Below are 23,253 nucleotides of genomic sequence, written 5' to 3'. Positions count from 1 at the left end.
ACATTACGAGCTTTCACGGAGCTATGAACTTGGATGTTATTAGGTCTTTGTTTTTGTTTGGCTGGTGATTCTGTCTCTTTGTTGTATTTTATGTCTTAATTGGCAATTCCATTATGGAGTCAGTTGTGCTAAGGTCTGGGGGCCTGTTACGTTATTTTCAGAAAGTAGATTTTGAGAGGATTATACCTAATCTTCTGATCTGTGGTTTTATAAGCAGCACCAAACCCAAAAATTAGCACATCTATTCTATATCACATAGATATAGTTTAAACATCAAATGGGATCTCTTTGCATTACAGATAGAAGGCAGAGCTTGGGAAATCCTGACCAAAAAATACCTCTGTTACAGCTATCTGAAGCCTTTGCGCCATAGTTGATTCACTTTTATGGTCAAATGTTTTTCACTTTCTCAGTCCTTCAAGATACATCAAAGGTTTACAATGCTTTTCTTCCTCCCTTCCTTCCCTCCTTCCTTCCTTTGTTTCCTTTTATATTTTTTCAAGTAAGGCACTTTTAAAATTGGTTATTGATGCAAGAGGGCCCAGCCCTTTGTGAGTGGTGTCCTAGACTGATGGACCTCAATTCTATAAGGAAGCAGGCCGAGGAGGCCACAAAGATTGAATCAGTAAGCAACACTCCTCCATGGCCTCTGCATTACTCAAGCAACACTCCTCTATGGCCTCTGCATTACTCTGGTTTCCAGGATCCTGCCCTATTTGAGTTCCTGCCCTGATTTCCTTTAATAATGAACAGTGCTATGGAAGTGTAAGCCAAATAAACTCTTTCTTCCCTAATTTGCTTTTTGGTTATGGTGTTTTATCACAGCAAGAGCAACCTTAATTAAGACACTGACACTGTGGCTCTTGTATCTACAAATTCATAGCAACAGAGTTTGTGTATGCAAGTCTGGGTTCATCATCATTTTATCACAGATCAGGCAGAGGCTTATATGTCCCTGCTTTCACAGAGGAAGTACAGGCATTCAAATGTTTCAGGGAAAGTAGAAGCTACTTTTTTACGTGATATAGCCCCACCCACGTTCATGAAAGCAGTTCTAGTTAAGTGCAGTAAATCACAAACAAAAGCCCTATATGCAAATAGGAAGGAAATTTGGGATGAAGATATGTAGTGGGAAGGTAGATAGGAGAAGAGAGTGGGGGACTTTGAAAAGCTAACATTACACATATTTATGGACTTGTAAAAGGAACGGTAGGTGAACAGAAATCCTATATTTAATTATGAGTATTCTACCAAATCATGATAAAATTTTTTTCATGTAGAATGGTAAACAGTACAACGTAATCCATATCTATTGATATTTACAAAATGACTTAATTTTGGCATCCCTCCATAGTGTGCAATCACTTCTGTCTCCCTGACTTGGCATTTGTTGAACTATTTGGTTTTACATTTCCACTGCCTTTTCATATGTTTTTGGACTGATTCATTCCTCTCCCATACCAGATCCCACTTCTTTAAAACGTGTCCATCTTGGATTGTTTTGACATCCTGCCCCCATTCCAGAATCTTTTTATCGGGAAGAATGAATGGAAAGAAACCATCTGTTGGGTGGATTTTTAATAGCTTTCATGGTACTATGGCAATGTGGGTACATAGAAATAAATTATAGTTTTCCTCAACTTCTTTTGTTAGAATTACATTACCATTTATAAATTCCTTCAAACTCACCTTGGTTTTATTGTTTTTCTAGATTATTGTTAATATTCTGTTGCTTGTAATATTGAAATAGTAAGTTTTGCAGTGGAATCCCCCCTCAAATCCATAAAAACCAGTGTTAAAAGAAAAGAATTACTTTTTAAGAAAACATTAGGCACGGCCTGTAGAGACGTCACGAAGCCTGCTGCAGAGAGAAGATGGTGTCGCCGTGAAAGCTTTGCAGAAGCAGCTAGAAAAGGCCAAGGAGAGCCTCAAGAATGTGGACGAGAATATCCACAAGCTCACCAAGCGGGACCTGAATGACGTGAGGCCCACCCGAGCCAGATTGCTGGCCCTTTCTGGTCCTGGTGGAGGTAGAGGGCAAGGTAGTTTATTGCTAAGGCATGGATTCTCAGATAGTGGAGGAGGACCCCCAGCCAAACAAAGAGACCTTGGAAGGGATAGTCAGTAGGCTGGGTGGAGAGAGTCGGACAAGAAGAGAATCACGCCAGGAAGGCAACCCAGAAGATGATGATATTAAAAAGCCAACACTGCAATCTTCCGTTGTAGCTACTTTCAAAGAACGCAGATGTAAAGAACTTATCCAGGATCAAAACATGGATGAAAAGGGAAAACAAAGGAACCAACGAATATTTGGCTTGTTGATGGGCACTCTGAACGGCAAAAGAGATGCCAAGAAATTGAACAAAAACGTGAAGTTCAGGCTGAAGAAGAGAGAAAGCACGTTGAAAATGAGAGGAGAGAACTGTATTAGGAGAGACATGCTAAACAGACAGAACTGCAGCTTCTGGAACAGAAGGTTGAGCTTGTACAGCTACAAGAAGAATGGAATGAGCATAATGCCAAGATAATTAAGTATATAAGAACCAAGACAAAGCCCCATTTGTTCTATATTCCTGGAAGAATGTGTCCAGCTACCCAAAAGCTAATAGAAGAGTCACAGAGAAAAATGAATGTTTTATTTGAAGGTAGACACATCGAATTTGCAGAACAAATAAATAAAATGAAGGCTAGGTCTAGAAGACAATCAATGAAGGAAAAAGAGCATCAGGTGGTACGTAATGAAGAACAGAAAACGGAACAAGAAAAGGGTAAGGTGGCTCAGCGAGAGGAAGAGTTGGAGGAGACAGGTAATCAGCACAATGACGTAGAAATAGAGGAGGCAGGAGAGGAAGAGGAGAAGGAAGCAGGTGTAGTTCATAGTGATGCAGAGAAGGAACAGGAGGAGGAGGAACAAAAGCAGGAGACGGAGGCTAGGACGGAGGAGGAGACTGAGGTAAGAGAAGGTGAAAAGCAGCAGGATAGTCAGCCAGAAGAAGTTATGGATGTGTTAGTGATGATTGAAAGTGTCAAAAATGTAATTGCTGAGCAGGAGGTGATGGAGACTAATCAAGTTGAAAATGTAGATCCTTCAGAAAATGAAACTAGCAAGGAATTGGAGCCAGAGATGGAATTTGATGTTGAGCCAGATAAAGAATGTAATTCTCTTTCTCCTGGAAAAGAGAATATTAATTCTCTGGAAGTGGAAAAGGAGTCTGAAGAAAAAGAGGAAAAAGAAGATAAAGAGCCTGAGCCCCAACCTGAGCCTGTGGCTCAGCCTCAGCTCCCACCTCAGTCCCTGCACCAGAGCCAGGCCTATTCTCAGCCCCATTCTCAGCCCCAACCTGCACTCAGTCCCAGCCTCTCTGTCAGTCTGAGACTTTGCCATTAGCTGTTTTGCAGCCTCCACCTCAAGTTATTCAGGAGCAAGGAAATCTACCTCCTGAGCGGAAGGATTTTCCTGTAGAGTCTATAAAACTCCCTGAGATGCCTGTAGAGCCAGTCTTGACAGTACATTCAGAAAAATAAAATTAAGACTAGGAGCAGAAGCAGAGGGTGAACAAGAAATAAAACAAGCAGGAGTAGAAGTCGAAGCAGCAGCAGCAGTAGTTCCAGTAGCAGCTCTATTAGTAGCAGCAGTGGGAGCAGCTCCAGCAGTGGCAGCAGTAGTAGTCCAAGCAGCTCCAGCACAAGTGGGAGCAGCAGCACTAGCAGTAACAGTGAGAGTAGGAGTCGCAGTACGGGCCGAGATAGAAAGCACAGAAGGAGCGTGGACAGGAAGTGAAGGGATACATCAGGACTAGAAATAAGTTACAAGTCTTCAAAAGGTGGTAGTAGTAGAGATACGAAAGGATCAAAGGATAAGAATTCCGGATCTGACAGAAAAAGGTCTATATCAGAGAGTAGTCGATCAGGCAAAAGATCTTCAAGAAGTGAAAGAGATCGAAAACCAGACAGAAAAGACAAAAGGCGTTAATGGAAGAAGCCAGGCCTATTCTTTGCAGTAGAAGATTTGACGAGTAAAAGGATTACCTTGTAAAGAGGATGCTGCCTTAAGAATTGCATGTTGTAAAAATTCTTTTTGGAAAATACAGATTGGTTATTTACCAGACACTCTTGTACTTTTTGCATAATTTTGCAAGAGTCATTTATCAAAATTATGTGATGTTCCAAAATATGTAAAAATGATAATGATAAAAAAGATTAACATCCTTTGTCATCTTTTTTAAATACCCTATTACTCTTCAGTCAGAATCTGTATATTTTAATAGGTAAATCTTTAATTGTTCCTTTATGTTCTGTATCATACATTGCTTTTGTAGAAATAAATATGCATCTTTTATTATTTTTGGGATGTCCTTGTTGACAGTTGTATAATAAATATCTTTATATCATTTTCAGTTTTTCTCACAAGATACTGAACATGATTAGGACGTTTTTAAGGTTTCATCACTTTGATTTGCCTGAAAAGTTATTTTGAGTTGCCAGGTTTTTACAGCTTTGATGGGGAATAGTTCTTTTAAAACATTTAATTATTTCCCATTTTATAATTTTTAATCTAAGCATTTTTCTGTTTTTCATTTAAACCATTCAGTTGGTAGATAACTTAAACAGTACTATTTGGTTGTCATTTCCTGATTATAGAACAAGATTCTCTTGTCCTCACAGTTAGTTGTGTGATAACAATGTAGTGTGTCATATCTGTTATAGTTATCACCTCCTGGGTGGTAGGGGATGGGTAAAAATATCTGCTAAATTCGGTTTTTGAATTTGAGGTCTTATCTTTTCTGTTGGCTATAACTGAAACATGCCAATTTGTGTTTTCAAGAATTTTTGTTTAAGGAAGTATTGTATGGAAGTTTACACAATGAACGAAGTTCATCTAGACTTGAATATGTAAACAAGATAACACACAAGTGTACCAAGTGATTATTAACTTTGTTGTTTATAAATTTGTATGGACCTGGAGTATCTGTTGCCCACTAATATATATGTGCAAATAAATGTGGCAGACTTAAAAAAAAAAGAAATCATTAGAATATGGAAATCATCTTCAAGCTTAGAACCCCTCAAGATAAGGAAATGCCATTGTGTAGCAGGAAAATGGAATGAACCTGTTCATGATGAAATTTCAAATTGTAAGAAGAGATTAATAAAGAAGACCAATCTCATGCTCAATAGACTTCTATAGACTAATGGCATTTGTAAGAATAACTAGACTTCATGTCTTTATCAGAGTTGCTTTATCTCAATATGCATTCATAAAGTAGTGACAACAAGTAATAAGCCCTGGATAAATACGTTTCTTTTTTTTTTCTTTTTTTTTTTTAATTAACTTGAGTATTTCTTATATACATTTTGAGTGTTATTCCCTTTCCCGGTATCCGGGCAAACATCCCCCTCCCCCTCCCCTTCCTTATGGGTGTTCCCCTCCCAACCCTCCCCCCATTGCCGCCCTCCCCCCACCAGTCTAGTTCATTGGGGGTTCAGTCTTAGCAGGACCCAGGGCTTCTCCTTCAACTAGTGCTCTTACTAGGATATTCATTGCTACCTATGAGGTCAGAGTCCAGGGTCAGTCCATGTATAGTCTTTAGGTAGTGGCTTAGTCCCTGGAAGCTCTGGTTGCTTGACATTGTTGTACTTTTGGGGTCTCGAGCCCCTTCAAGCTCTTCCAGTTCTTTCTCTGATTCCTTCAACGGGGGTCCTATTCTCAGTTCAGTGGTTTGCTGCTGGCATTCGCCTCTGTATTTGCTGTATTCTGACTGTGTCTCTCAGGAGCGATCTACATCTGGCTCCTGTCGGTCTGCACTTCTTTGCTTCATCCATCTTGTCTAATTGGGTTGCTGTATTTGTATGGGCCACATGTGGGGCAGGCTCTGAATGGGTGTTCCTTCAGTCTCTGTTTGAGGCAGGAAAATACCTATAAAAAACAAAATACCTCAGAGCATGAGAAGTTTCATATGTTCAAAACTCTCTTCTATATTGGTAATAACATTCAAATCCTCTCTTGCCACTCAGAATTTATTCTAGGTCAGCAAATCTAAGTCCAAAGCCAAACCAATGACAGGGAAAGTAGGATATCTCAGATGCTGTGGTTATGCTCCTAAGTGTTTATGTAACTTTATACAGTCAAAGAGAATGATGTTCCTGCTTTAACATTATGATGTTGATATCAGATCACTAAATTTTTACCTTTTCATGAAGCCTTTCTGGATTATTTTCTCCCCTGGCATGAATGAATAAATGAATAAAAGAATTCTCAAAGACTCCAATAATAATAATAATATTATTAATAATAATAATATCCATTGCTAACTTATTTTATAGCTTCTCATAACTTTCTCTGAGGTAATAAGCCCAGAAAAGAAACAAAATCCAAGTTCTTTAAAAACAAAACTTAAATATTTGCAGGATATGGAATGATTTATTGATTGTTTAAATTCTTGTCTTGTTTGTATCATAGCTAAGAGAGTTAAGGAGTGTGTTAAACTAAAAATTAGAGCTGGTATTCTTTAATCAAAACTTTCCGCTATACACTGAAGCTCATAGGAAAAAGGGAGAAGCAGCATGTGGAAAGAAATGTAGTCAGGAAGAAGTTTGGGTCCTGGGTAGCAGGTAATGCTGAAGACTGATCTTTTTATGTATTATATGATCAGTTATCAGAAAGCCTACCTACTAGGGTAGCTGAGAAATTAGAGTGCTAGATTGAAATAAAAGTTCCTGTTTATGTCATATGATGCAGAGTCACGTGTTGTTTTACTGAGGCAAGGCATGGTATGTTTGGAAGGAGTATAACTAGTACTCAAAAGACAATTACTGGGCACTTGCATAGCTAGCTGTGCAACTTTTCGTTGGTCTCGCATCTTTGCTGATCTTTACTTCATTGAGAGGCACAGCAGAGAAGTCCTGGCACTCTGCCTGGTCCTGGTAGCTCCTGGTGACTCCTGTGGATTTGTCAGAGGCTTGGTGGTTTCTGCTGGGTCATGCCACTGTTGCTGATTCATGTTTGGAGAAATTTTTGAACTTGACTATTGTATCCTGACACTATCAAACTAGACTACTGGTATCCTGACAGACATTGGAATCTTCCCAAAGAACCACTTCTAAATTGGTTCAGATTCCCTTGTGCTATTTACCATCTTTTCTCTGCTACCCCTGAATGGTGGGATAGAAGTGGTGTCAAAGCATTTGAGCACCTTAGTAAAGTAGGTTTTGAAAAATCTAAGCCTATACTAGATCAATTTTCTTTTTTGTGTTAGATCTGAGAAGTGTGATGCATGAGAAGTTTTATGTATAGTACATATGTGCATAAAAAAGAACAGGAAGATGGAGATAAAATCTGAATAGCTACCTGCATTTGGAGATGCAAAAACAATAAAGAACCTTAAGAAACACTCAAAACCATCCACAAAAATAAGAGTGCTTCAATATACTTACACCAGTATAAAGAAAAGTATAAAGAACATACAGTATAATGGGAACATTCTATTTACTAATAAGATGGTTTCTGTACTGCATTATAAAATGTTATTACTCTGGAAAAAGAAGGTGGAAGTTGACTAAAAATTCCACGTTTTGGGGTAGGTTTAGGACTATAAAGATGATCATCAGATCCAACTTCATTGAGAAAGTGGTATTGTGTTAAATAATAACTTAAAGGAGATGAATGAATGGGCCAGGGGAAATTCTCTGGCAAACACAATGGCCTGTACTAGTAGCCTGGGACAAGAACATCATTGATAGGTTCTAGATTCCTTGGTGCCTTAGAAAAGAGCATTGTATACCTAAGTGAAGTGAAGAAGATTATCAGTTTTGGGCAATATGGCTGTGATAGGAAATCAATGGGTCTCATACAACACTGTTGACCATGGTAAGGACTCTAACTTTTATTTAGAATGAAATTTGAATCTACACAGGTTTGTATCTTGAAAGAATTGCTGGCTACTCTTTTGGATAGAGACAGTAGGAGAAAGGAAACAAGTTGTTGATCAGAAGTATAGTGCAACTTTAAAAATATTATAAAAACACCTATGCATTTTTTCAAAAGTAAGTATTAAAACAAATTAAACACATGTATTAAATTTATAAATATATGCATTGGAAAGAAGTATTTAAACACATTAAACACATGAATTAATACTTTAAATATATAAGCATTGGACATAATGCTTGGGACAAGAGTGCCTGAATCTATTAGTTAGAAATAATCTTAAATTAGGCATAAATTTTATTGTGTAACAAAAACTATTTTAGAAACTGAGATTATTATTAGAAATTTAAACTCAATTGAAAATGACACCAGAATGATATATAAATTTGCTGACATATTTTCCATGTATTTGAAATGGCATACACCCTAATGTTATTCATTTACAGAGTTAGTCAATTTTCTAGAAAGAAATCCTAGCTGTTTGTTTCCATTAAAACTAGTTTGCTCTACACATATAAAGGCAAGGCAGTTTTATGGGCAATTTAAAAGAAGACAGAGTGGGATGTGGTGATATACATTGGCTGTTTCCTCACTTATGACGATGAAGAGGGAGTGGAAGAGGGAGGGGTTCAAATGTAGTCTGGGCTATATATGCATGCCTTAGACAGACAACAAAAAAGTATTCAACAGAGACTAAGGGGACAAAAGTACAGCTTTATTTAGTTGTGGTTAGAAAAAATGACAGACAGCATTGTTTTCAGCATTGTATGGCAAGTACATTTCTTTATATTACTTGTATTACCATATATAGGTCTCACAATTGAACATGTAAGCATTATTACCACTGTTGTGAAAAATATGTAATATTGAAGGAAATTTTCTAGTGTATATTAGTTACTGGCTGGTACTAGAACTGAAATAATTCAATTAGAACTTTATACCCAGAAGTTACATGCAAACTAGCTGTTAATAACTTAAATAAATAGTTTTTTTCTTATTTCATTGTATACTGACTACAAAATTTAAGCAAAATTTAATGCTGTAGATGGAATCTTTAAACATTCTATAAACTGAATTTAAAGAACATTTTGCCTTTTTAAACTACATACTTTACTTCTTCCTAAAAATTCTTATGTGTAGTTAGTAGAAATAAACTCCATTTGTTAGCTTCTTTTTAATTATATCTTTCCTATTCCTAGCTAGGATCATTAAAATATCTATCTTTGTTTCTCTCTTTCTCTCTCTCTTTCTTTCTCTCTCTCTCTACCTCTATCTCTGTCTCTCTCTGTCTCTCTGTCTCTCTTTCTCTCTTACAGACACACACACACACACACACACACACACACAAACATGCACATATTATCTCTACTTCTCTATTTGTCTATTCTCTTTTCCCCTTTGCCATGAAAGCTTATTAAATGTCTTTGCAATAACATGTACTAAACATTAGCTATCATTTTATTTTTGCTTCTTCTTGTCTGTTAATGTTACCTCAATCTCAAAGCACTACTGAATGGATTATCATTTCTCTCATTATTCTTTTTCTCATTTTCATGCTCTGATTATTTTTCTCTGCTACTACATGTAAGCCTAAAAAGAATAGAACTTCAGAGTTTGCTTTGTCTCCTTTCACTTGCTGGAACTAGTCCTCTTTATGTCTTTGCATTTTTTACATAGTTCCTCTTAGCTCACCATTTTCATGCATATAATTTATTTGGAGTATGTATTAACTGTAAGAATCTATTTGTTAGTCCTGATGATAGAATGTCTTCTGATTTTCAATAATCTGCCTTGTCACAACATTTATGTTTACATAGAAATTAACCTCTTATGCTACGCAAGAATCCCTGTCTACACTTCATTGATATTTGCCAACTAGACATTAAAATCCTTGCTTGAGATACATAACTTGCTTTGATCTCCACAGGTATTCCTTCCTTCCTATTTATGTGGGTCCATTTGGGTATTACAATAGAAGTCTCCTGTAAACTGTGATATACTTGACACAGGACAAGAATGTCCTTAGCATTATTTAGCTTTTTGATTTTTCTTTTTTTAAGTGGTTACTTAATTCGTTTGCATTACAAATGTTGTGCCCTTCCTGATCTCCCCTCCTTTCATCCTATCCCCTCTCCCCTTTATCTCTAAGAGGGTGCTCCTCCACCCACCCACACATTCCTGTCTCACCACTCTAGCATGCTCCCTACTCTGCTCCCAGGGACCAAACCACCAACCAAAGATTATTTAGCTGTTGTAACTCATGTGTATAGACTTTTGTTTTTACTTCATGGTGCTGTTTTGAGGGATGGTGGAACCTTTAGTACTTTGGTCCACCTAGCCTAAGTATGCCACGGATAGTTGAGCCTTGAAGGTATATTCACATTAGATTCTAACCTGAGCTTTCTACTTCTGAATCCCCCAAAATGAGGATAAGTTATGCTGCCCATTGGCACAACTGCCCTGCCCCCATGTCCTCCTACCATTAATAATAGGATCCTCTCAACTGAGAGTCAAACAAACCCTTCCTCCTGTAAGTTGTGTCTTCCAGATCAAAGTAATGAAAAAGTAAATCGTAATTTAAGTGAAAATAATTCACAAACCCCAAGAAGACATTGGGCTGTATGTGGTGTTTTCAAACTAGGAAATAGCCTAGCAGTGGTGATGCACACCTTTAGTCCCAGTTCTGGGAATTAGAGTAGATGGATCTCTGAGTTTGAGGTCAGCCTGGACTACGAATGATATAGAGTGAGTTCTTGGACAACCAGGGCTACAAAGAGAAACCCTGTCTCCAAAACCATTTATGTATACATAAGACATATATGTATATGCATGTGTGTATATGTATATATATATATACATACATACATACACACACACACACACACACACACACACACACACACACATGACTCCCAAAACATTTAAGAAACCTAATCAACCTAAAAAGGAAAAGGTCTGAAGAGCAATGTGGAATAGATAAGTGTGGATCTGTTCATTTGGAACACACTGTGTTCTACTACATAAGACTCTTGGGGAATCTCTGTGATAAGAGTCTGCTCAGAGTAGTTCAAGAAGTATTGAGTTATTTTATGTTTCTGGATTAGGATAGCAAGAGATGGGTGAATGTTTGCTAGGTGCTGTACTTAAAGCTGAATCAACAAGATCATAGTCCTTGTTTTCTAAGGCTGTCTGAAAGGACTGCAGACAAGCCATGACTCTCTGGCCAAATCTTTTGCCTTTTTTGGTAAATATTAGAACATAGCCAGTTCCTGAATTTATATTATATGTAATTGCTAAAAGAATGGTTCAGAAACTATTGGACTCATGAAGTCTAAAATATATTTCATTTTACCTTTTACAGAAAACATTGCTGAACCCCAGTTTAAAGAAGTAGGTAGATTTTAGAGCAAAGAGGTTGTAGTTAAAACTTGAGGTGGAAGGAAGCATAGTAATAGAAGAGGAAGACAATTCCCATGGTTATGCAGAGTATAGATGATGGTTGTGAGACAGATATTTCAAAAATTCAGTTACTGTGGACAAGATCTGCCCACTGTGTTTCTCTTCCATGTTCTATGGTAATAACATCACCAGATGATCATCTTCATGATGCCGATGGCTGCTGTATCTTAGGTCTCATTCACTGGTATAGACAGGCTGAGATGTGAGTTATCAATTGGAGGAGAAGGAGTAACACTAGGAGAAAAGAGAAGCAAACTCACTTAGAACAGCCTGCTCCTCTGTTCAGGTTTTTATCAGAATGAAACATTTATTATCCAATAGGCTTTATTATTTTAATTATTCAAAGGAGTCTGTTTTTTTAACTTAGTGGACCATGGGAAAATATTCAATCTAAAATTAAGCAGATAAAGCATAGAACAAATCCACAGTTTTATTCAAAAGAAAGGAGAAACTACTGGTGTGCTCGAGCAGGCCCCTACTGCTGCTACTGGTCGTTAAGAATTTGGGAACAATGGGAGCCTGCAGTTAAATTTGTAACTCAAAATTGGCCACATGGCAATATAGATCAGGACATTTTCTCCTTGAAAAAGTCACTTTGGTAAATATCACTGGATTATAACAAACTTCACAGGATACTTTGAAAGCCCAGCAAAATTCAAGTACATTTTTACAGTGTATTTTGAAGTTATTTATGTTTAATATTATGTACACTTGAAGCTGTTTCTTTTGTTTAAATAATATTTGTCTCATATTTCTTCAGGTTATAATATAAATACATTGTTTTCTCTTTCCATGGCCTTCCTCCTCACTTCCCTCTTTCTTTGCTTTCATTAAAGGTGTGATTATTTCTTCTTGGTCATCTTCTTCAACCCACAGCTTCCAAAGCTATGCAATGCTTGTGGTGGTTGTGAAATAACTGCCAACAGTGTGAGGTCTCTACACTCAAAGTGATTAAAACACAACTCAAAACTAAATATATGGTTACTCCAAGGTATTTTTGTCAGCTGTCATATGTAACACACATGTCACTTTCCTACAGTCTTGATTTCTAACACATAGCATTCCTTTCCTTCTGTGCATGTCTTCATGCCACTGTGAAACCTGTCAATATTGCCGGAAACACCATGACTCTCATGATATAAATTTCAGAGTTCTTATTGTATAGTTAAAATGTTCTGATCCCATAAAAAGCAAAATGGCTTCATTACTTTAAACAATGTTCTTTTAAATGTTTTCCTGTCATTATTTTTCAATATATAAAAAACAATATTTGGGTTCTGCTAGAATGTTTGATTCTAAGTATTGCTCCTTGAGTCTTTTCAGAAACAGCTATTAAATGAATTTTGACTTATTATTAGGACAGATTTTCTAGTAGGTTTTAAAGTGGACCTAAATTTCCTTCTGTCATTTTGTATTTATATAAAAGAATGATCTTCAAAAGGCCAGATGTAAATAAAGTTATTCCACAACTCTGAAAAACATTGAAGTTACTGTATATTCTACAGTATCAAATGTATACAGCTAATATTTATTTTCATGGTAAAAAAAGGTACAATATAAGAAACCAGAACATACTCAGTGAGCTCCAAGCCACTGAGAGAACCTATTTCAAACAGGGGAGACAACAGTTATAGAGCAACACACCAGGTCATCATTTGGCTTGCCAACATTCCTGCAACATATGTTGCTTACACTCATATATACAAATACATTCCCCACATGAACATGCATACATGTGTACACAAAACTAAAATATAAAAAGAATAGGTAAAACAGGCTGGTGAGATGGCTCAGTGTTTAAGAGCACTTGTTTGGGTTGGGGATTTAGCTCAGTGGTAGAGCGCTTGCTAGGCCCTGGGTTCGGTCCCCAGCTCCAAAAAACGAAAAAAGAAGAAGAAGAAAAAAAGAGCACTTGTCTATTTTTGCAGAAGACCTGGGTTAGATTCTAAACATCTACTTGGTGGCTCAGAACCATAAATCTCTTCAATTTCAGAAGATAAAATGTCCTCTTCTGCTTCCATATTCACTAAGAACATACATGATTTTCACATACACACATGCAGAAAAAAATCTACATACATGTTTTTCATTTGTAAAAAAGAGTTGGGAGAATAGGAATGCTTGAGATGAACGAGGAACAAAATGCAGATTAATGAATTCTTACAACTGTATGAAATCCTTGTAGATATATTCATTTGTAGGTGAGTGTCAAAGGATACCATATAGGAATGAAAAAAACCCTAGGTCTGAGGCAACAAATATTCTGAAAGGTTTACCATAAAGTGGCAACGTGATAAATTAAAGATAGTAGAGCAATGTAGGGAACTCAAAGCAACATTGAAGCATCATCCACTTGGCCTCTTAGCTGGTATGCCTAAGAGGTCAGCAACACTTAAGAGGGTCAAGGAGAGTTGTTTAGCAGTAATGGGCACAGGTCATTTGTCTTTATGGTAGATGGTAGTTCCAACATGACTCTAAAGGGTAATTTTACACCTTGATAGAATCAAGAAGACAGGTCAAGACGCCATGCTCATCAGTTTGGCCTGTTTCAATGACCTATAATATGCCCACCCAAAATGTTTCAGCTTGATTTGCATTCTTTTCAATTAATTAATTAGATAATTAATTAATTTTTAACTTTCATTTTACATCCCACCCACTGCCCCATTCCAGGTCACCTCTCCCACCACCCTTATCCCTACTCCCTCTTCCCCTTCTCCCTCTGTATATCTCTCCACTTTGACACACTTGATTTACATTTTTATCAGGGTAAATTCTACCCATGTCAATAGCAGTTCTGTGCCTACAGCCCTGAAAAGGAATAGACATCATCTTGATGGTTTCCCCAGATCAGCAGCAACAAATTGGATTCCTTAGATTTTCAAGAAAATGACATAAAGCAAGACTAAAGTACATTTCAAAGGATTCTGAGTGTGACTGCTGTGGGGGAGGTGGTGATATGTAGATAGATATTCAAGCTTAGAAGCTGTGGAAGGAAGAGAGCTGTGGTTTTGAATATCTCCATGGTTACAGTCTATAAAAATAATGAGGAGAAAAAAAATAAGAACACTGGAGTTGGAACATTTTTTTTCCCTCTTTGATTGGTCTGATAAAATGGAAAGCTCCCTTGCTTTAGAATTATCTTGCCTTAAGAAAAGACCAAAGTCAAATTATAAATTTCTTCTTCAGTGTTCCTTGCTAAACATGCAGAATTGTATGTACTCTCTTTCCCTGTCCTCCACATATATATCTATGCTTAATGAATCATTGTAAAATGTCAAGTCATTTTCTCGTCTGACTGCTGAGCTGCAATCACAATTCAGTGATGACTTTATATCTTCACCACTCACTGCTTCCTAGGCTCCTTATCCCTGCTGCAATGCCACTGCTTCTTGAATCTCAATGTCTCATGCATCCAGCTGTGGCCATTCATTCAGTCCTCGAATTTGATGGTATTGAGCACAATAAGAAAGATGACTTAATGGATCTTAATGTTGACTGTTATTGAAACTATTCTGCAACTTTCATTACCAAGAGAAATCCCTGCTGAAATGTTATTTCTGCTTTCGAAATGCTTCTGGTAGGCAGAGAGACAAGGGGATGCATTCCACACCAGCTGTATCGATTTAATTGAGAAAAATGATGTGCCCATATTCAATTTATTTTTGCTAAAATGTTCTACTTAATGCCAGAAGGCCAAAGGGCATTCCATTTCCATAATCTAATGAAAATGTGTGACATTACACGTGTATGTGTGCGTGTGTGTGTGTGTGTGTGTGTGTGTGCGCGCGTGTGTGCGTGTGTGTGTGCACATGTGTGCGCATGTGTGTGTGTTAGAATGTATCAAAGAGAATCAAAATGTAGCACTTTGATGTAAGGTTTATTTTGAGCTGAGAGTAACTAAGAAGCAACACAATAAAATCCTCTATCATGCCTGAGTTTGCCTAATACATGGACATAAATCTTATAAAAATATCCCTAAATCCTGTGCTATTGGATATAATTTAGACTGTTAGTTCAAAAACAGCTCCTGAGAGAAATCTGAAAAATAAGTGTAATAACAACCTTTATTTTCCACCGATTTGTATAATATAACAGCCTTCCTATATTTATCATCACTAAAAGTCTATTATATAATAGAAGAGAGAAAATAAACCTTTTTAATGGACCGAAAGAGGCTATACTGAAAAATATAACAGACAGCAAGAATAGAGCTCTGGGCCCTGGGAATGGTGATGACCTACAGGGTTTTCCATTTTAAACATGACTTTACTAGGTTAGGGTATGCCATTTTGTATGAGATTGCTTCGTTTCTCTTCTCACCATGTAATTAAGAACATTTTTTGATTGGTCCTAGTTCTGTCGTGGTTAATAGGATGAGCCACTGTATATGCAATTTCTCAATTTCCTCTTTTGTTATTCTTGCTAAGCAAATGAGAGAAGCATTATAGAGTTGTAGCTAATTATGACTGATTTTGCCATTCTACACTTTTGTTGTTCTTTTGTTTGAGAGAGGTGAAGATGGAGCCTTGGCTTTCCTTTTTTCCTATTAATTTATGCATTTACTTTACATCCATTGCAGCTTCCTCTCCTTCCTCTCTTTGCAATTCCTCCCTTCCCCCTCTCCTGCTCCTATCTCCCCTTCCTTTCTTCTCAGAGAAGATACCTCCCATGAATATCGACCCACTTTGGCATATCAAGATGCAGTAGGAGTAGCTGCATCTTCTATTGAGTCTAGAGGTAAGGCAACCCAGCTAGGGGGAAGGGACTCAAAAGCAAGAGACAACAGCCCCTACTTCTGTGACTATACCACTCTAAATGCAATTTATCTTGTCTAATCTGGGAAGTTAGGCAGGGTTGGTCCTGGTTAGTACTTAGATGGCTTTCCTATTTGTGGAGTGGGAGCTTTCTGGATTGGACTTACATTGGAGTCTTTTTGGTCGCTCAATTGTAGTCTTTTCTACACCCAATCCTTCTAACCTTTGTCTTGACAATTGTACACATTTATTATTCTTTATTAAAATGACATGTAAACCATTGGATGAAACATTGATTTTGGACTTCACACTGTTTTTTGGAGGGTTTGTATTTGCTTTTGTCTAGAAAAACCTCTGAAGGTAAATTTAGTAACCTGTTTCTCCTAGTAACTCTCTTTGTCAACTTACCTTTCAAATTCACTGCCTCTCAAGCATTGAGTAATCGAGGTCAGAGAATGTGTTTGCTTTCCTTACAATGTCTATTTCTTTCAGTGAATTGAACTAGGAAAAATCAAGATCTGTATTCATTTTGTAAAGACTGAAATTAGTTTCTTTGTTGACTTTTGATATATCATATCATAGACACTTTCAGGAAATGTTTAATGTTTGGTATAAAACACAAGACTGGAAAAAAGCAGTTAGGAATTCTGATGTTAAATCACGAAGACCCCCTTTTATGAATACTGTGAAGCTTTGCTGATAGCAGTAGATATTACTGTTTTTCTTTCTATGTATTATTCATTACTGCTTGGTTTAATTTTTCTTTCCATGCAGAGTCTCAATCTACTCACTTCATGACAGAAGTGAATTAGTAGAGAAAATGAGGAATGACAGGGAAAGTAGTTATAGTTTAACCATTCCAGGGAGGTTTTGCTCTGAAGTTGGAATGTTTATCAGTGCAAGAGAAAACAAGAAACAAGTTATAAAGACAGGATAAGTTGCTAGGCAGCTTCAACATTCAGCATCTCTGAAAATCTGTCTTGAATATCAAGAAGGTTATGTGTGTTAACTCTTGAAGTGAACTTCCTGCCTACTCTCCTTTTAAGTAAAAAGGTTTACCATTTTAGTGTGTTTTTGTTTTGTTTAGAGAAAGGTTCAGGTCCATTTTGTTACCCAAAATAGTCTTAATTCTGAGGCTCTCCAACATCATCCTTTCCTGACTGTTCACACATAACTTCACGCCTGGCTGAAATTGTTTAAATCTGAGACAAAATAACTTTCATATTTAGAAGACCTTTTAGCTAAACATTTTTTATCACATTTGGAATTAAAATGTGTGCATTTAGAAATGTACACATATGTTTGTATGTATGGTTATATTTCTATATATATTTGTAAGTTTGTAACCTATGTATTTTGAACACATGGGTATATGTATAAAACTTGTTACAGTTTAAACACTTTTTGGTTGTTGCTTTTCAGGACAGAATTTCTCCTTGTAGCCCTGGCTGTCCAGGAACTCTCTTTGTAGACTAGGCCATCCTCAAACTCACAAAGGTCTGCCTGCCTCTGCCTCACATGCACCATGAATGCCTGGCTCAAACACCTTTCATACAATTAAGTGAAACACAATTCAACACTTTACTCAATGCACATATTTTGAATGAAATTTTCTCTTTGTCTTTTCATGATTTTCATGTTTTCACTTGCCTCTGAAAGATTTACTTCAGCCAGAAATTTATGTCATAAAGCTTTTTCCTAGTGCATCAACAAAAATGATTATTTTCTCCATATATTCAGGTTCTCTATGTCAGTGATATTTCTCTGAATTGTTGTTGGTAAATTCTGCAATAAAATAAAAAGTTGTGTAATAGTTAACACGTTCATTGCCTTCACTATACTCCAATAACATCTTATATACAAAAATATTAAACCCCTATGCTAAGGAAGATTAAATGGAAGCATGAGCAAGGTCTTTAGACAAAAAGAACAAGATGTTGTTCCCTAGTCTAGGCCAACTTGGTCCTTACCAGGACTCCAAAGAGAAAAGGCAACCACAGTATGGATTATGTGTGGATAGCCATAACTGGGCAACAGAATTCTCCGCCCTGACTTCAGTCTTGACATTTATATTGGAGATTTTCCTGTTGCTGTGATAAAATGCCTAACTAAGGCAAACTGTAGAAGGAAGTGATTATGTAGCTTAAGATACAGAAAGGTAGGAGTAGGCATGGCAGATCAACATGGCAGCATTCAGCGGACATGTTAGTTGGAATAGAATCTGAGAGGTCACATCTGTAAGTGTAAGAAAGAAGCAGAGAAATTAGCTGGGAATGGTGAATAGCTTTGAAACCTTAGAACCAATACATAGTGTCATACTTGCTCTACCAAGGCCTTACAACCCAAGCATCTTAGGACAGCACCACCAACTAGGGACCAAGTATTCAAATGTCAAAGACTATAGTGGACATTCTCATTTAAGTCACCACAACATTGATATTTTGGAAAAAAGCCAACTAGAATGACATCAATACACATTTTTGTTAAGAATAACAACAAAGTTCCAGACATTCAAACCTCAGAAGGAGGCTAGGAGTTCAGTGAACTTTACCAGAGTTTTCAGTTGCTGTTTATCTAGCCTCTGAAGCAGTTCCTTGATAATGTGTCTTGTGACTCCTCAACCATGGCTTGGGTAATTTGAAGTATGTCAAGAGAGTTAGAAAAAAACAATTAAGGAAGAATCTCACCAGCAAGAGAAGCTTGAAGGAAGGCATCCTTACAAGGATCTCAGTGAGACAGCATAAGTTACAAAGTGAGCAATAATATTAATTGAGTAAATTCATAAAATAATCAACAACATGCCAGAGATGTAAAAATAAGAGAGTGCTACATTTTCTCAGGAGTGACCCTGTACTTTCAGGATGGTTATTCAAGAATGTTTCATAAAATAGTTGGCACATGAATTACAAACTGTAGAGCACAGAGACCGTAAACCATATGTAAAGGACAAGAGACAATTAGTGAATAATTAGAGCACAGATAATGTCACAGACATAAGAAAATGTGGAACGGAGAGGGACAAGAAGGAGCATTCTTTGTTCTTAATCAAAGGCTTTTCAGATAGTTAATAGAGTGACTTGGAATGAGATAAGTAAGTGAGTTGAACTCCTTTCTGCACAGTTTGATAATTCAAATCTAATTGTGTCATCTTTTAGCTAGATCATATTCATATTAGTAACACATCAATTGATCACTTTTATTCTTGAGAACATAAATTGAAATTTGCTTCTGTAACCCAAAGGAGGCAAAATGACTTATCTGACAGTAGTTTTGACCTTGACTGTTTCTAGATCAAGCCCTCTGATTTCTTCTGCCCATGTCTCCATATATGCCACATACAGCATAACAGTGCACACAAGCCACGTGGAAGCCTTTTGGTACTGTGTGTGTTGATCTCTGTTCTTGGCGCGATTACAGCATCACAGCTTGCAATATTGTGAATCATAGGCTGCTTTTTCATTTTATTCTTTATTTAGTCCTATATTTATCTAAATGAGCTTTGAAATTATGAGTTGGAGCTTCAGTCTAGTTTCTGACTCTGCTATTCCAAGTTTAAACTTGGTTTGATACTTTACGTGCCTAAAAAGAAAAGAGCAATGGAACTTTGAAGACAGAGTCCAAATTCCTACCACCTACCATTCTCCCTTTATACCTACCCAGGGACTAACCACTGTACTGAAATGAGTCATTTCTTGATGTCTATTTTGTTAATTCCTTGTCAATACCTTCCAAATAAAAACTAGCATGAAAACATCTTAGTCATGCTTCAGGATTCATGAACAATCAAAGAATCACAAGGATACCAATTAAGTTCCCTCTATGGAATGGCATAGTTTTTATATATAACATAGGCATAGTCTCCATACACTGTCAACTAGCTTAGGTTATTTTAAAAGTACCTTGTTTTGTGCAAATGGTATATAAATAGTTTTATTGCTTATTGTTTTGGGGAATAATGACAAGGAAAAATAATGATACAGTCAATATAGATTCAATTTAGGGAAAACTTAAATTTATTATTAGTCCAACTATGAGGAACATGGAACGGTAGTTGTTTGAATAAAGAACCATATGTCAGTGACACAGAGAGTGTATCATAGGAGTGTCTGGACTACTTTGATAGAAGGCTATAAAAATAAGTACACAAAAGACTTGGAATTGTATTTGGTTACAATGAGACTTAGTTCTGAATTGCTTACAGTAGAAATAAGAATGATTCTGTTATTGAATATTTCATACATATTATTGAAAAGGAAGTAATAGGGCAATACTGTCTGTAGGACAGTATTGTCTGTAGTTAGGAAAGAAGAAAGTCACTCATTTTGGGCAAGACCAGGGATGTATGATCGTGCCTGTGTTTTGAAAAAGGTTCCTAGTTTGCACTTTTATGTTTTCAACCTGAACTCTAAATTGCTTTTTAACCTAAGTCACAAAGTGATATTGTCTGATGTTGGTTGTAATGTTCTATGAGATTAGTTTTGTTCAGTAGATGAACAAAAAAGCTATCTTATATACCTTAAAAATGACTTCCGGGATAGCTCCAGCTTTGTTCATGTATTTCCAGAGCTTATCCTTTTGATCATAACATATTCATATAAATATAAGCATACATTTGCATGCCATTTATGCTGCATGTGATTTTGACAAATCTGTATTTTTTAAATAGATTTAATTGGTATGTGCATGTTCTTTTATGACTTGCTTGCTTTCTTAAAGTTATTCCTGATGCTCAATCTGAAAAGTTGCCAGTCTTCTTGATTTTCAGCTAACTTGCTATGACTTTAATCTGAGATTCCGTAGACTTTAGACAATCTGCATGTTCAACACGACATTTCTGCCTTTCTGTATTTTGGACTTATACATCGTTTGTGCATATTATGCATTATTTTCTCCTTGAATATTGACATTTTTGCTAACTTATTCATTTTATTAAGTGCCCATTTTTTCTGACACAAGTTATATGTATGTATAGTCTTTGAATTATCATCATATTTCATTTGTATGGACATCTACCCAGGAGTTTTAAATTTAAATGTGATAAGATATATTGGCCTTTTCCTTTTTTGCTTTTGTTGTTTGTGTCTTAAAAATTACTAACCTATCCTGATGACATGAATGTTTACTTAAATGACTATTTTATGTTTATGATTCAAGTATGGGGTGTCCTTAGCAATAGGTTCTTACTGTTAAATTCTGGAGAGTAATCTAGTGAAATGGCAATAGCTTATAATGTTTGGATGGTTTATGGGACTCCAAAGACCAACAAATCAAAAAGAAATAACTCATTCCTGGTATTGTTCTTGGTATAGGATTTTTGTTTGTTTGCTTGTTTGTTTGGTTTTGTTGTATTGTATTGTGCCTAGTTGGGTTGTTGTTTTCTCACTGTAGAGTAAGTACATTTAATCTCATATCATATATGTTTGTGTTCATTTTAGGAACCTTTTCCAGCACTAGTTTTCTCTGTGGATTTTTAAAAGGCTATTAGTGTTAGATAGCTCTTCCTCCCCATAGTCCTTTATTGACTTTGCTTTCCCGTCTTTCACTCCATTCAATCCATCCTTTTCTGTTTCTCCCATTTACTTCTTATAATTTTACCATCTCTCCTCCCTTCATTGATGGATCTCCTCTTCGCCTGTGGGCTTTTACTAGTTGCTTAAACTATGTGGGCTTCCAAATGAAACACATAAATCTTAAATCATGGATTTAAGATGAAATAAATCATGGAACCTTTTGATTCTCTTAAAACTTAATTTTTGATGGTTTACATGCACTGCTCATGTGCGGAACTTGCAGAAGTCAATACTCTCCTTCCACCACCAGGCCTCCTTGAGAGTTCCTTTACAGCACCCCACTAACTTTTGCTCAGTATTTCTTTAAACAAAAATAATGCTTTCCAAATATTCAATAATCAGAAACAAAAAAATCTGCAAAATGTATGTTTTGCTATTAAAAACATCGCTATATATTACACAAAGAAACTAGATTTGAATTTCCAAGGAAAGGAAAAGCACATTTTGTTATATAGCTAGATAGATGTAATTTATTTTGAAATTGAGATTTCTTATAATGTAATTAAGAATATTGAGTTAACAGTTTTGTTTTGATAAGCAGTGTATACGTTTTAATCACCAGGCAGGAGTATCCATGAGTAGTAGAGTGCTTCTCTATAATGTACAAGGCCCGTGGTTCAGTCCCTATCAGTGCAGAAAAATCATTTCTAAAACTAGTATTATACAAATTGACAGAAATACTATGAGAAAATTTTGAACAATAATTTTTCCATTTATAAATACATGATGACTTTTCAATTTAATCAGTACTCTAGTGAATGCTGTTTTAAAACTGAATTGACCCATTACTTTAATTAAAATTTTGTTTATTTATTTATTTATTCATTCATTCATTTATTACTTATTCACTTTGCAACCTGCTCAATGACCCACTCCCGGTCACCCCTCCCAAAATCCTTCCCCATCCATCCTCTCCTTCTCCTCTGGGTGGGGGCCTCCCTGAGTATACCCCTTCCCTGGCACCTCAAGTCTCTGTGATGCTAGGTTCTTCCTCTCCCGGTGTGGCCACACATGACAGTCCAGCTACAAGAACATATCCCACAGACAGGCAACGTCTTTTGGGATAGTCCCAGTTGTTCAGGCCCCACATGAAAGACCAAGCTGCATATCTGCTACATACATGCAGAGAGGCCTAGATCCAGTCCCAGTATGTTCTTTGGTTGGTGGTCCAGACACTGAGAACCCCAAGGGTCCAGGTTAGTTGACTCTTTTGTCCCTATCCCATTTGATACCCACTGGCCTCCTTTCTATTCTTCCTTATGAATCCTCAAGCTCTACCCACTATTTAGCTGTGGGTGTCTAAATCTGTCTGAGTCAGCTGCTCAGTGGAGCCTCTCAGAGGACAACATGCTCCTGTCTGCAAGCAAAACAGATTATTATTAGTAGTGATAGGGTTTGGTCCTTGCCCAAAACTTTAGTTAGATGTGCACTTTATAATACATCTTAAAATGGCAAGCTTTAGTTTAAGATCCTAATTCATTTTCAAAGTAAATGAGCCAATCACTGTGACTATGGGTTGTAAAATAAGGTAATTTTTGAT

General features: G+C 36.6%; 1 protein-coding gene and 1 pseudogene across 3 annotated transcripts in view; both read left to right on the top strand.

Moving 5' to 3' along the window:
- Nucleotides 1–23,253, top strand: part of Gpm6a (glycoprotein m6a) — a 332,077-nt gene that overhangs the window by 105,010 nt on the left and 203,814 nt on the right. The gene's annotated exons all lie outside the window — the stretch shown is intronic.
- Nucleotides 572–4,110, top strand: Pnn-ps1 (pinin, desmosome associated protein, pseudogene 1; annotated as a pseudogene).

The sequence above is a fragment of the Rattus norvegicus genome, chromosome 16 (assembly GCF_036323735.1).
Source record: "Rattus norvegicus strain BN/NHsdMcwi chromosome 16, GRCr8, whole genome shotgun sequence".
NCBI classification, from domain to species: domain Eukaryota; kingdom Metazoa; phylum Chordata; class Mammalia; order Rodentia; family Muridae; genus Rattus; species Rattus norvegicus.
This window is presented reverse-complemented; position numbering and strand designations above follow the sequence as displayed.